This window comes from Oncorhynchus keta, chromosome 28 (assembly GCF_023373465.1).
Source record: "Oncorhynchus keta strain PuntledgeMale-10-30-2019 chromosome 28, Oket_V2, whole genome shotgun sequence".
NCBI classification, from domain to species: Eukaryota; Metazoa; Chordata; class Actinopteri; order Salmoniformes; family Salmonidae; genus Oncorhynchus; species Oncorhynchus keta.
In genome coordinates, this window is record NC_068448.1 from 67,988,274 (window position 1) to 68,002,819 (window position 14,546).

Here is a 14,546-nt window from a genome sequence, read left to right on the forward strand (position 1 = left end):
CATGAGAATTTTGCCTCTTAGACCACCACCCGATGCGGGCCCATGCACACACACACACACACACACACACACACACACACACACACACACACACACACACACACACACACACACACACACACACACACACACACACACACACACACACTCATCCGCCCTCCGCAGCCCACTCATCAGTAACTATTGTCTAACCCAGCCCCCCCCCCAAAACCCCTGACATGCAAATCTGTCCCCTTTATTTCACTTTGGAGAGACATTGAGTGGAGTGGTGGAGTGAAGTACCACTGCCCTCTGCCATCTAACCCCCCCCCCCCCCACCCCCTGCCTCTTACCATCTTGATGGGGCAGTCTCCTCGCAGTAGATTGACTGGGTTGGGATTTAATTAATGAAATGTATGATACAGTATGTGATTCCTTTAATAGAATGCCTTAGTTTAATGGTGTTGTGTGATGATGATTAATATAGTACTTTAGAACGTGGCTACAGCAGCCAAGGGCTAAACGAGGTCCTCCTCTCGCTCAGTTCCAACCCTGGACACCTTTCAGACCCATCTCGGAGCCTGATACAGCGCTAATGGTGACCGGGGCCAAACTCAGGTATATGGACCACGTCATTCATAGCTGTGCGTGGTGTTTAATCCTTCATCAACTCCTGAACCAGCACCTGAGCAACTTCTTGTCATTTTCCACACCATGTTACAGCTTCGTGTGAACTTCAGATGTGAATTGGTGTGTAATATATCCAATTCTGTACAATCAAATATGGTAGAATATAGATTCACATAGAATACATCTGTATCCTAAGGTCAAAGGTTGTTATTGGTCTCTTTGGGAACTCAAGCATAAACCACATTATCATCTAAGTGATGGATGTGTCTGCTGCCTGGATGCTGAAGGTAATGTTGTGGACCCAGTTGTTTACTACAGTGACACATTAAACAACAAAAACAGGTATTTGTACACCTCATATAGGGGTTTCACAGTCTAGCTCTGGAATGGAGTTGAAGTTTTGACTGTGTTCAGAATTGATGTGTGTCTCAGTGTGTTTCCGGCTCTTTCACTGCCTCCAGCTCTCCTCCAGGTCCAACTGTTTGAAGGTGGTGTGAAGGACGGGAGTGAGCCTGTCGTATGGAGAAACAGGAGGTTTGAGGGAAGAGCTTCTCCAAAACCGTTCGTCACTCTGATACCTGGTAAATGTGATAATTAATACTGTAATTTTACTAAACCCACTCGGCGAGGTCTGTAATTAAAACTGATGTACCTACTTAGCGTACCCAGCATCACAGGTGGGCCCAAATTAATCTGCAAATAGAGCTAAATTGCCTGCACTTAGCATTTTCATCAACGTCATTCAGTTTGGGGGGAAATATCAGTAATTAATTCTGATATAACAAAGTCATAAATTTGAGGTTAAATACGTCGTCCTCAACAGACGCGCTGACAGTCAGAGACCTCATCTGATGTTCCCAGATGGGACCCAATACTGAGACTCCGAGATCTTGGCTGGGAGTTTAAAGGAAGAACTCTGGTTTACTGGAATTATAAAGGAATACAGGAGTATCTCTGATAAAGCCCCTTTACACTGGAGGATTTCTCAGAACTTTATAGTCAGTTTGTGTCTCATTCTGGAGCAGAGAGAAAATGTACATTCAGCGGGATGGAGTTACATTCTAGAACTCATTTGCATCTAAGAACAGAAAGAGAATATATTGTATCAAAAGGACATCAGGACTGCCTGTTATTCATAGTTATCTATTCTATTGTTCCCTAAATACAATACTTTTTATTCTGCTAAAGTCCCAACAGTCTTTTCAGTTAAGCAGATACTTTTATTTCAGAGAATGGGTGGGTGTATTTGTTTGATTCCGATGTTTTTTTCCCTTCTAATTTCCTCTTTTGTTTTGGTGGCATAGACAGCACACTCCAGTACACTGCTATTGTTTAATGATAATAGTAGATTAAACCAATCCACAGCCAAATCAAAGAAATAATCATACATTTATGAATATTTAATATCATAGTCATGGCAAATAAGCGAGTAATTAGTAGTTTCCATAAATTTGCAAATTGTTATTTTATGTTAATGAGAGATCTTCAATTTTATTCATGAATAATTTATGAATCAACAAAAAGTTTATCAGGAAGAAATTAAAAAGTCCAAATTGGTCTGTTTACTAACACAGATGTACTAACAAATACTCACACACACACGTGCACACGTTCCTCTATCAATGCCTATACTATTTAAAGGACTTTCATAGGGAGATGAGAACTTGGGTGACACTGGGTGGTTGATGAGTTCGTGAGTTCCAGAATCCCTCTGTGTCCAGTACTGGTTATAGAGAAGAGAGAGAGCTGAGTTCCAGGGCCCCTCTGTGTCCAGTACTGGTTATAGAGAAGAGAGAGAGCTGAGTTCCAGGAACCCTCTGTGTCCAGTACTGGTTATAGAGAAGAGAGAGAGCTGAGTTCCAGGGCCCCTCTGTGTCCAGTACTGGTTATAGAGAAGAGAGAGAGCTGAGTTCCAGGAACCCTCTGTGTCCAGTACTGGTTATAGAGAAGAGAGAGAGCTGAGTTCCAGGAACCCTCTGTGTCCAGTACTGGTTATAGAGGCAGAGAGAGAGCTGAGTTCCAGGGCCCCTCTGTGTCCAGTACTGGTTATAGAGAAGAGAGAGAGCTGAGTTCCAGGAACCCTCTGTGTCCAGTACTGGTTATAGAGGCAGAGAGAGAGCTGAGTTCCAGGACCACTATGTGTCCATTATTGGTTATAGAGGCAGAGAGAGAGGTGAGTTCCAGGCTCCTTATGTCCAGTACTGGTTATAGAGGCAGAGAGAGATCCGAGTTCCAGGACCCCTCTGTGTCCAGTACTGGTTATAGAGGCAGAGAGAGAGCTGAGTTCCAGGACCCCTCTGTGTCCAGTACTGGTTATAGAGGCAGAGAGAGAGCTGAGTTCCAGGACCCCTCTGTGTCCAGTACTGGTTAGAGGCAGAGAGAGAGCTGAGTTCCAGGACCCCTCTGTGTCCAGTACTGGTTATAGAGGCAGAGAGAGAGCTGAGTTCCAGGACCCCTCTGTGTCCAGTACTGGTTATAGAGGCAGAGAGAGAGCTGAGTTCCAGGACCCCTCTGTGTCCAGTACTGGTTATAGAGGCAGAGAGAGAGCTGAGTTCCAGGACCCCTCTGTGTCCAGTACTGGTTATAGAGGCAGAGAGAGAGCTGAGTTCCAGGACCCCTCTATGTCCAGTACTGGTTATAGAGGCAGAGAGAGAGCTGAGTTCCAGGACCCCTCTATGTCCAGTACTGGTTATAGAGGCAGAGAGAGAGCTGAGTTACAGGACCCCTCTATGTCCAGTACTGGTTATAGAGGCAGAGAGAGAGCTGAGTTCCAGGCTCCCTATGTCCAGTACTGGTTATAGAGTCAGAGAGAGGCAGGTCAGTCACAATAAAGAGAGACACCACTCTAGTCTGATACAGTCTCACCTCCACAGTGGCCAGATTGGAGCTCACCTACAGTAGGGGACTGTATTACAGTAGGAGCCAATGTTGTAGTGTGGGGGCACGGAAGGAGTGGTAGGAGGTCTGGGAGAAGGGGTACATGTGAGGGCGGAGGAGGGGGGGAAACCAGGGGAGGTAGTGATTCAGAAAACAAGAGCAAAACAAAGCTGTGATGTGGAACTTTCCGGAGCCAGCCACTCAGGGCGATTAATGAGGAGTAGGAAGCTGTGAAATTACGTGGCCTTTGAGTGGGGAGAATGGCCCTAGCAGAGCATGGCCCTGAAATGAGGTGAGACAAACTTCACCTGATCCACAATTAACAGCGTCACGCAGAGACAGGGGGTGTCGGGGAGGGAGAAATCACAATTCTCTGTGTGTCAAATTATCACCCCCCAAAAAGGGCAACCATGAGAAACTGGGACCCAGTGAAGGGAGGAGAACGAGTATTTATACACATCCATTTATTAGAGAGAGAGGCAGGGGAGAGAGACAGTGAGTGAGAGAAACAGACAAAAACAGAGAAAACAGAGGTAGAGAGAGACAGAGATAGAGAGCGAGGCCGACAGAAAGATACACAGAGAGAAAGACAGACAGATAAGAGTTGGTTCATTCTGTTATGTTATGAGGGTGACGAGGTGTAACAGGAGCCACACATGATTAAAGGGTTAGGGGAGCAGGAACACTTGTTTGCCAGGCCCATCTTTGTGTGCCTCTGTTGTCTGGTCTAGCAGCAGGCTTTATCTGTGTGTAATTCTCCCTCTGATGAAATGTGTTTGAAGAGATGAATTGGGATCGGAAGACCCGTCCTGACATGATTATGAGAGACTCATCTGGAGCCATCTGCCACCGTTATGAAAGGGGGGTGAGTGAGGCGAGCAGAGAGAGTGAGGGATGTGGGAGGAAAGACCAGGAGAGAGAGGGAGAGAGGAAGGATGGAGAGAAAGACAGAGGGAGGGAGGGAGGGATGTGGGAGGAAAGACCAGGAGAGAGAGGGAGAGAGGAAGGAATGGAAAAAGACAGCGGGAGGGAGGGAGGGATGTGGGAGGAAAGACCAGGAGAGAGAGGGAGAGAGGAAGGAATGGAGAGAAAGACAGAGGGAGGGACCTTCCGTTCAACAGCCCCGCCACAAACCCACAATTACACAGAGGCCCTAAGCGTACTGTGTTACCATACATGCTACTTTATATCTCGGTGAGAGAGAGTACATTCAATCAACACTGATAACCAGGTGGCTGGCTAAGAATTCTAGAACTGTGAAAATACATCTAGAAAACCACATTTACTGTGTAAATAAAGTATTGATTGTCATTTAAACACTATGCTCTCCTGCACATAGAAAAAGCATTTTCTTGACTTCATAAACCTAGTTACTACTTTTACCTGATTAGGGCCTTGAGTGTACACATTCAAATGAGGTCAAAGGTCAGATTTCCACATCCAATGCTATGCCTTCATATTCAGTGCCTAGTGAAAGTCTACACACGTTGCAGTCTTCACATTTTTCCGGATTAAAATTCTATCTAAAAAGGGATGAAATTCGATTGCTTCCCATATTCTTATCGGCAGACTCGTAGCCTCGGTTTTTCGGATGACTGCCTTGCCTGGTTCACCAATTACTTTGCAGACAGAGTTCAGTGTGTCAAATCGGAGGGCATGCTGTCCGGTCCTCTGGCAGTCTCTATGGGGGTGCCACAGGGTTCAATTCTCTTTTCTCTGTATATATCAATGATGTTGCTCGTGCTGCGGGCGATTCCCTGATCCACCTCTACTCAGACGACGCCATTCTATATACTTTCGGCCCGTCATTGGACACTGTGCTATCTAACCTCCAAACGAGCTTCAATGCCATTACAACACTCCTTCCGTGGCCTCCAACTGCTCTTAAACGCTAGTAAAACCAAATGCATGCTTTTCAACCCGATCGCTGCCTGCACCCGCATGCCCGACTAGCATCACCACCCTGGATGGTTCCGACCTTGAATATGTGGACGTCTATAAGTACCTAGGTGTCTGGCTGATTGCAAACTCTCCTTCCAGACTCATATCAAACATCTCCAATCGAAAATCAAATCAAGAGTCGGCTTTCTATTCCGCAACAAAGCCTCCTTCACTCACGCCGCCAAGCTTACCCTAGTAAAACTGACTATCCTACCGATCCTCGACTTCGGCGATGTCATCTACAAAATTGCTTCCAACACTCTACTCAGCAAACTGGATGCAGTTTATCACAGTGCCGTCCATTTTGTCACTAAAGCACCTTATTCCACCCACCACTGCGACTTGTATGCTCTAGTCGGCTGGCCCTCGCTACATATTCGTCGCCAGACCCACTGGCTCCAGGTCATCTACAAGTCCATGCTAGGTAAAGCTCCGCCTTATCTCAGTTCACTGGTCACGATGGCAACACCCATCCGTAGCACGCGCTCCAGCAGGTGTATCTCACTGATCATCCCTAAAGCCAACACCTCATTTGGCCTCCTTTCGTTCCAGTACTCTGCTGCCTGTGACTGGAACGAATTGCAAAAATCACTGAAGTTGGAGACTTTTATCTCCCTCACCAACTTCAAACATCTGCTATCTGAGCAGCTAACCGATCGCTGCAGCTGTACATAGTCTATTGGTAAATAGCCCACCCATTTTCACCTACCTCATCCCCACACTGTTTTTATTTATTTACTTTTCTGCTCTTTTGCACACCAATATCTCTACCTGTACATGACCATCTGAACATGTATCACTCCAGTGTTAATCTGCAAAATTGTAATTATTCCCCTACCTCCTCATGCCTTTTGCACACATTGTATATAGACTCCCCTTTTTTTCTACTGTGTTATTGACGTGTTAATTGTTTACTCCATGTGTAACTCTGTGTTGTCTGTTCACACTGCTATTCTTTATCTTGGCCAGGTCGCAGTTGCAAATGAGAACTTGTTCTCAACTAGCCGACCTGGTTAAATAAAGGTGAAATAAAAATAATAAAAATAAAAATATTGATGTACAGAACCAACTCCACATTTTCAACGTGAAAGAAACATTTAGATAAAAATCTAAATGAAGATGTATTGATTGAGTTAATACTAGAGCTCATACTAGAGCTCATACTAGAGTTCATACTAGAGTTCATACTAGAGTTAATAATTGGTGGCAGCCATTACAGCTGGGAATCTTGTTGAATAAGATTCTACCAACCCGGCCTCCCGAGTGGCGGTGGTCGAAGGCACTGCACTGCAGTGCTAGCTGTGCCACTAGAGATCCTGGTTCGAGTCCAGGCTCTGTCGCAGCCGGCCGTGACCGGGAGACCCATGGGGTGGCGCACAATTGGCCCAGCGTCGTCCGGGTTAAGGGAAAGTTTGGCCTACAGGGATGTTCCTGTACTATTCAGCGCTAATGACTCCAGTGGTGGCCCAGGCACAATGCATGCTGACATGGTCACCAGCTGTACAGTGTTTCCTAATGACTCCAGTGGTGGCCCAGGCACAATGCACGCTGTTGCAAGGTGTACGGTGTTTCCTAATGACTCCAGTGGTGGCCCAGGCACAATGCACGCTGACATGGTCGCCAGGTGTACGGTGTTTCCTAATGACTCCAGTGGTGGCCCAGGCACAATGCACGCTGACATGGTCGCCAGGTGTACGGTGTTTCCTGTCACACATCGGTGTGGCTGGCTCCTGGGTTAAGTGGGCATTGTGACAAGAAGCAGCTTGGCTGGGTTGTGTTTTTGGAGGACGCACGGCTCTCGACCTTCGCCACTCCCGAGTCCGTACGGGAGTTGCAGCGATGAGACAAGACTGTAACTACCGATTGGATACCACAAAAAGGGGGGGGGGGAGATAAAGATTCTACCAACCTTGCTCAACTATTAGAGCAACATACACTGAGTTAACAAAACATTAAGAACACCTGCTCTTTCCATGAGAATAAGAATTTCACTGTATCCTGAAATTACATCTGTGTCCAGGTAATAAACTCTCTCAATAGACTGACCAGGTGAAAGCTATGATCCCTTATTGATGTCACTTGTTAAATCCACTTCAAATCAGTGAAGATTAATGGGAGGATACAGGTTAAAAAAAATCTAACCTTGAGACATTGATTGTGCATGTGTGACATTCAGAAAACAAGACAAAATATTTTAAGTTTGAATGGGGTATGGTAGTAGGTGCTAGGCGCACCAGTTTGTGTCAAGAACTGCAATGCTGCTGGGGTTCACACTCAACAATGTCCCTTGTGTATCAAGAATGGTACCACCCAAAGGACATCCAGCCAACTTGACAACTGTGAGAAAACATTGGAGTCAACATGGACCAGCATCCCTGTGGAACGCTTTCAACACCTTGTAGAGTCCAATCCTTGAAAAATTGAGGCTGTTCTGAGGAAAAAAGGGGGGTTGGGATGCAACTCAATATTAGGAAGTTATTCCTAATGTTTGGTATACTCGGTGCATATCCATTGTTTTTGTCAAAATTGCTCAAGGTCAGTCAATTTGGTGGGAAATCATTGATGGACAGCAATATTCAAACTTTGTTTGTGATTTTCAAGCAGAGTTAAGTCAGGACTGGGACTGGACCATTCAGAAACACTCAACACGATGGGTTTTCCTTTCACTTTTTACCTAGGCTTTGCTCCTTCATATTTCTTTTGATCATGAAAGCTAAAGATGTGGGTCAAATCTAACAACACAGAGTGAAACCCTCTGTATTGTTGTTGTTATTTGTTGGTGGCAGCATCATGTTATGGGTATGCTTGTCACAAACAGTGACTGGGAAGTTTGTCAGGATCAAAATAAATATGGAGCAAAGCCCAAGTAAAACGTTTAAAGAAGACCTACCTGCCTCGCACTTCTGAAAACCCAACCCTGGGATAACAAAAAAATTCAGCAGGACAATTACACACATTTTAATGCCAATGACACACCAGAATACATTTCCAAGATTGAGTGTTCCTGAATGGTCCAGTCTCAGTCTGACTTTAATGTGCTTGAAAATCCAATAAGGTTTGACTATTGCTGTCCATCAATGATTTCCAGCCAAATGTATTGAGTTGGAGCAATTTTGACAAAAAATAATGGATAAATGTTTCCCTAATAGTTGTGCAAAGTTGGTAGAATCGAATTCAAAATTATTCACAGCTGTAATGGCTGCCAAAAGGTGCTTCCACCAGGTATTAACTCTGGTGTGTGAAGACATAAAAACAGATGTATGATTGCCTATGTGTAAAAAGTGATTTCACTTGTGGAGTAGGTTGTGTAGATCTATAGGAAAAATATAAAATTGAATCGTTTTTTAAGGAAGCAAAATGTAAAGACTGTGCAAGGGTTGTGTAGACTTTCACTAGGGACTGTATGTGAAAATATATACTGTATATTTGCCAAATCTTCCAGGTAGCAGTGGCTCTGGGCTGGTAAAAATGACATCTATACGTCATGTTCACACACCAGTTGGAGGAGAGGACACACCAGATGGATCCATTGCTCATCGCGACGTCCACTAGCTGTTGGAGAGGAGAAGGCGGACGGAGGCCGCAGCCAACATGCCTGGAGTTGTGTAACAGGCTTTACTGTCACATGGGAAATGTGCATGTTTTCTTTGCTGTTCCATATCAGCTATACACTGGGTGAACAAAATATTAGGAACACCTGCTCTTTCCATGGCATAGACTGACTAGGTGAATCCAGGTTAAAGCTATGATCCCTTATTGATGTCACCTGTTAAATCCACTTCAATTAGGTTAAAGAAGGATTTTTAAGCCATGAATGGACAAGACAAAATATTTAAGTGCCTTTAAACGGTGTATGCTACCAGGCGCATCGATTTGAGTGTCAAGATCTGCAACGCTGACAGCTTTTTCCAGGCTCAACAGTTTACCGTGTGTATCAAGAATGGTCCACCACCCAAAGGACATCCAGCCAACTTGACACAACCGTGGGGAGCATTGGAGTCAACATGGGCCAGTATCCCTTTCGACACCTTGTAAAGCCAATGTCCCGACGAATTGAGGCTGTTTTGAGGGCATAAAGGGGGTGCAACTCAATATTAGGAATGTTTTGTACACTGCAGATACAAATATATTACGTCATTGATACGCTCAATGATATGGATCAATTCACTGGATCAATTCACAATCTGAAGTTCAACGGTAAGAAAAAGAAAGTTACAAATAAAGAGTTTATGGAAGATTGGCATTGTTCATGTCACACATGTAGAGCACTGTAAGTAAAGTGCTTGAAACTACAGTTTGTATTGCAATCAACTTCATCTTAGGATAAAGAGAGGCCTCAGTACAACTGGTCAGCAATGAAGACTCTTATCACAAACTCAGGTGTCAACCAATCTCCCCTATAAAACATAGCAAACCCTTATCTCCTCAATCCTCTCCATATTCCCACCCTTTTACAAAGATCAATACATGAGAGAGAAAGAGGAAAGTGGATGTAAAAATGTTCCTACTGGGATCCAACAAGGGTAGTCCCACTACCTGCCCTCACTTCTCCTGTGTTAAAACAGTGCCTATTTCATTCCCCACCATTCGGGCTCTGCCATCACTTCACATTACAGGTCAACGTTATGGTGCTTAATTATGTGCCGGCTGCTCGGGGCTCCTAATAACCTGTCATTGGGGGGAATTTGAATGTCACACCATATTGTTGAGCCCTAATGGCGGACGGCAGATCCACTGATGAGCCTTTTTAGGACAATTACAGCAAATATTCAAATCACAGGTGGGGTGTGAAGTGACCCACTACAAACACACACACACACACAGTAGAACACATCCACACAGGAATATACACTACATGGCCAAATATATATGTGTACACCTGCTTGTTGAACATCTCATTCCAAAATCATGGGCATTAATATAGAGTTGCCCCTTTGTTACTAAAACAGCCTCCACTCTTCTGGGAAGGCATTCCACTAGATGTTGGAACATTGCTGTGAGAACTTGCTTCCATTCAGCCACAAGAGCATTAGTGAGATCGGGCACTGATGTTGGCCGATTAGGCCTGGCTCACAGTCGGCATTCTAATTCATCCCAAAGGTGTTCGATGGGATTGAGGTCAGGGTTCTGTGCAGGCCAGTTTTCCCACACCGATATAGACAAACCATTTCTGTATGGACAAGGAAAGGGCCTTCCCCAAACTGTTGCCACAAAGTTGGAATCACAGAATCGACTAGAAGGTCATTGTATGCTGTATTGTTAAGATTTCTCTTCACTGGAACAAAGGGGCCAAGCCCGAACCACAAAAAACAGCTCCAGACTATTATTTCTCCTACACCAAACTTTACAGTTGACACTAAGCATTCGGGCAGGTAGCGTTCTCCTGGCATGTGCCAAACCCAGATTTGTCCGTCAGACTGCCAGATGGTGAAGAGTGATTCATTACTCCAGAGAACGCGTTTCCACTGCTCCAGAGTCCAATGGCGGCGAGCTTTACCCCAATCCATGGAAACCCATTTCATGAAGCTCCCTACGAACAGTTACTGTGCTCACGTTGCTTTGAGAGGCAGTTTAGAACTTGGTAGTGTGTGTTGCAATCGAGGACAGACAATTTTTACGTGCTACACGCTTCAGCGGTCCCATTCTATGAGCATGTGTGGCCTACCACTTTGCAGATGAGCCATTGTTGCTCCTAGTTGCTTCCACTTCACAATAACAGCACTTACAGTTGACTGGGGCAGCTCTAGAAGGGCAGAAATTTGATGAACTGACTTGTTGGAAAGATGGCTTCCTATGACGGTGCCGTGTTGAAAGTCACTGAGCTCTTCAGTACGGGGCAATGTTTGTCTATGGAGATTGCATGGCCGTGTGCTCTTCTTGTATACACCTGTCAGCAACAGGTGTGGCTGAAATAGCCAAATCCACTAATTTGAAAGGGGTGTGCACATACTTTTGGCCATGTAATGTACATACACAATGCATCTTGACCACATATTCCAGCACTCTTGACACTGATAAAATGGACACCCTCTCTACCCCTCCTGCTGAAAGAGTTTTAACTGCAGCCTGATCGCTTTTAATATCCTCCCAATCCAGATATCCACCATTTCATCAAGCTAGAAGATATGCATATCATGAATTATTTTGACACTGGGACCTTTCAATTTTCGCTGGCAATATTTCACCCCACCAATCAGTGCCTAGAGTAGTTGTCGCCGGGCGGACGTGGCGGTGTCAGAGGACGAGCCTCCCCTACTGGCTCCAAATCATCTGAAGGCCATAATGAACTACAGCCACAATTATGAGCTGCAGCCTCTCTCTGTGTGTGTGTGTGTGTGTGTGTGTGTGTGTGTGTGTGTGTATATCTCATCAAGACCATGCCACAGGGAGGGGAGGAGGACTACTTACATACAGACAGTAGATACATACACAATCAAAATAATAATACACACACAGATGGAGGGTATTCTAAATCACAGCATTCTAAATCACATAAAGTCATATAGTGATTCTCTTTATCTTTTTAGTCAGCTAGAAAAAGGGACATCTCTTTAGTCTTTATGTACTTCAGTGTTGCGCAGCCTGGCTGAACTTAAAGTGGGATGGCTCCATTTATCCTGGAGTAACTGTAAAGATCAGCGTTGAGTGTTTAGCATGGCAATGACATAAACGGCCTCTTAGTGATCTGCTTCTCCTGTCTTTCCACTATTTAGTCTCCATAGAGTCTCAACGCTACATGAGCAAATTGGATCTCCAACCCAGTCAGCCAGTGACCTTCCCTCATCATCAAGCCTGTTGACCCCCCCCCCCCTCTCTCTAAAGAGAGACATTACATCTCATTACACAACAACACACCACTCGCTCAGCGCTCAAGATAAAGAAAAATGTCTCAATTAAATCTCCACCGGAGCCCTCCGCCCAAGAGTTATGGCGCCCGGTAACGCTGATTGCTACACTCACACGTCCTCAAAAGTTATTTGACATAAATTACAGGAGTCACATCATTTCCCGCCGCACGGCCCTGGGGGATTTATGGCTGATCCCATTGACTGGAGGCTGAACCTGGAATCAAATCGTCAAAGCAGCCCGGCGGCTCTGCAGATACACCTTTCTCCCCTATCTCCTCACCATCAGGCCCTCATCCCCGAGCGCATAGATTAACAATGCAAATAGCGCTGCTGCTAGTGATATGGATGACACATTCATACACAAATATGCAAGTGGGCTGATATCGCAGACGAACAAGGAGTGTTTAGGAGAAGGGCACTGGTGCTGCTTGATCAGACAAGATGTGGGTGGAAGTGGGGAGAAGATAGCTTATCTGAAATATCCATGAAATGAAAACCTCTTTGTGGAATTAACATTCTCAAAATAAGATAAGCAGGAAGGCTCTCTGCTGTTCCAGAATCCAGACACACACACACACACACACAGTTCTAGATCTGGAGAGAGGTGTTGTTGACTCTGTTAATTCTCAATGGCAAGTAGTTGTTTCCATGGAGTAGCTGGCATCCTTGAGAATGTGTGGGTGTATCAGTAGGAGTTCATGAGGAAATGTTGAAGAATTAATAAAAAGACTGAGACAAGAGAGAAACCCTTAGTCCGGAAGAAAATCTCATATTTGTTGTTCCTCAAATATTGCAGAGCCTACAACCAGAGGACAGGTATTTATAGACAATCATTATGAAACCATTACAGAGCCTTCAGTAAGTATTCACACCTTTTGACTTTTTCCACATTTTGTTGTGTTACAGACTGAATTCAAAATGTATTACATTCAGATTGTGTCAATGGCCTACAGACAATACCCCATAATGTCAAAAAATATATATATAATGTACTAGTTAATTACAAATTAAAAGATGAAATGTCTTGAGTCAAGTATTCAACCCCTTTTCTATGGCAAGCTTAAATAAGTTCAGGAGTAAAAATGTGCTTAACAAGTCACATAATAAGTTGCATGGACTCACTGTGTTCAATAATAGTGTTTAACATGGTTTTTGAATGACTACCTCACCTCTGGACCCCACACATACAGATAATTGTAAGGTCCCTCAGACGAGCAGTGAATTGCCTCACAAAGGGCACTAATTGGTCGATGGGTCCATGAAAAAAAAGCAGACATTTAATATCCTTTTGATCATGGTGAAGTTATTAATTACACTTTACACTAATTACACGTTACACTTTGATGTATCAATACACCTAGTCACTACAAAGATACAGGCGTCCTTCCTAACTCAGTTGCCGGAGAGGATGGAAACAACTCAGGGATTTCACCAGGAGTCCAAAGGTGAATTTAAAACATTTGCAGTGTTTCAAGGCTGTGATAGAAAACTGGAGGATGAATTAACAACGTAGTTAATCCACAATACTAATCTAAATGACAGAGTGAAAATAAGGAAGCCTGTGCAGAATAAAAATATTCCACAATTGTGTTTGCAATAAGGCACTAAAGTAGAGCTAAAAAAATGTGGTATTGAAATTAACTTTCCACCCTGAATAGAAAGTGTTATGTTTGGGGCAAATCCAACACAACACATCAGTGACTATCACTCTTCATATTTCCAAGCATGGTGGTGGCTGCATTATGTTATGGATATGCTTGTCATCGGCAAGGAATAAGGAGTTTTTTTTAGGATAAAAATCAACTGAATAGAGCTAAGCACAGACACAATCGTAGGGGAAAACCTGGTTTCCAACAGACAATGAGACAAATGCACCTTTCAGCAGGACAATAACCTACAATCCAGGGCTAAATCTGCACTGGTTGCTTACCAAGACAGGACATTGAATGTTCCTGACTAACATTTATGGCAGGATCTGAAAACGGCTGTCTAGCATTGATCAACAACCAACTTGAAAGAGCTTGTATAATTTGTTTAAAATATAATGTGCAAATACTTTATAATACAGGGTTGCAGAGCTTTTAGACTTACAGCTATAAATCACTGACAAATGTGATTCTAACATGTATTGACTCAATTATATATCCCTGTATTTAATTTGAAATACATTTCCTAAATTTTCAACAAAGAAATAAAATCACTTTGTCATTATGGGGTATTTTGTAGATGAGGAATGTATTTTATACATTTTAAATTCAGGCAGCAAAATGT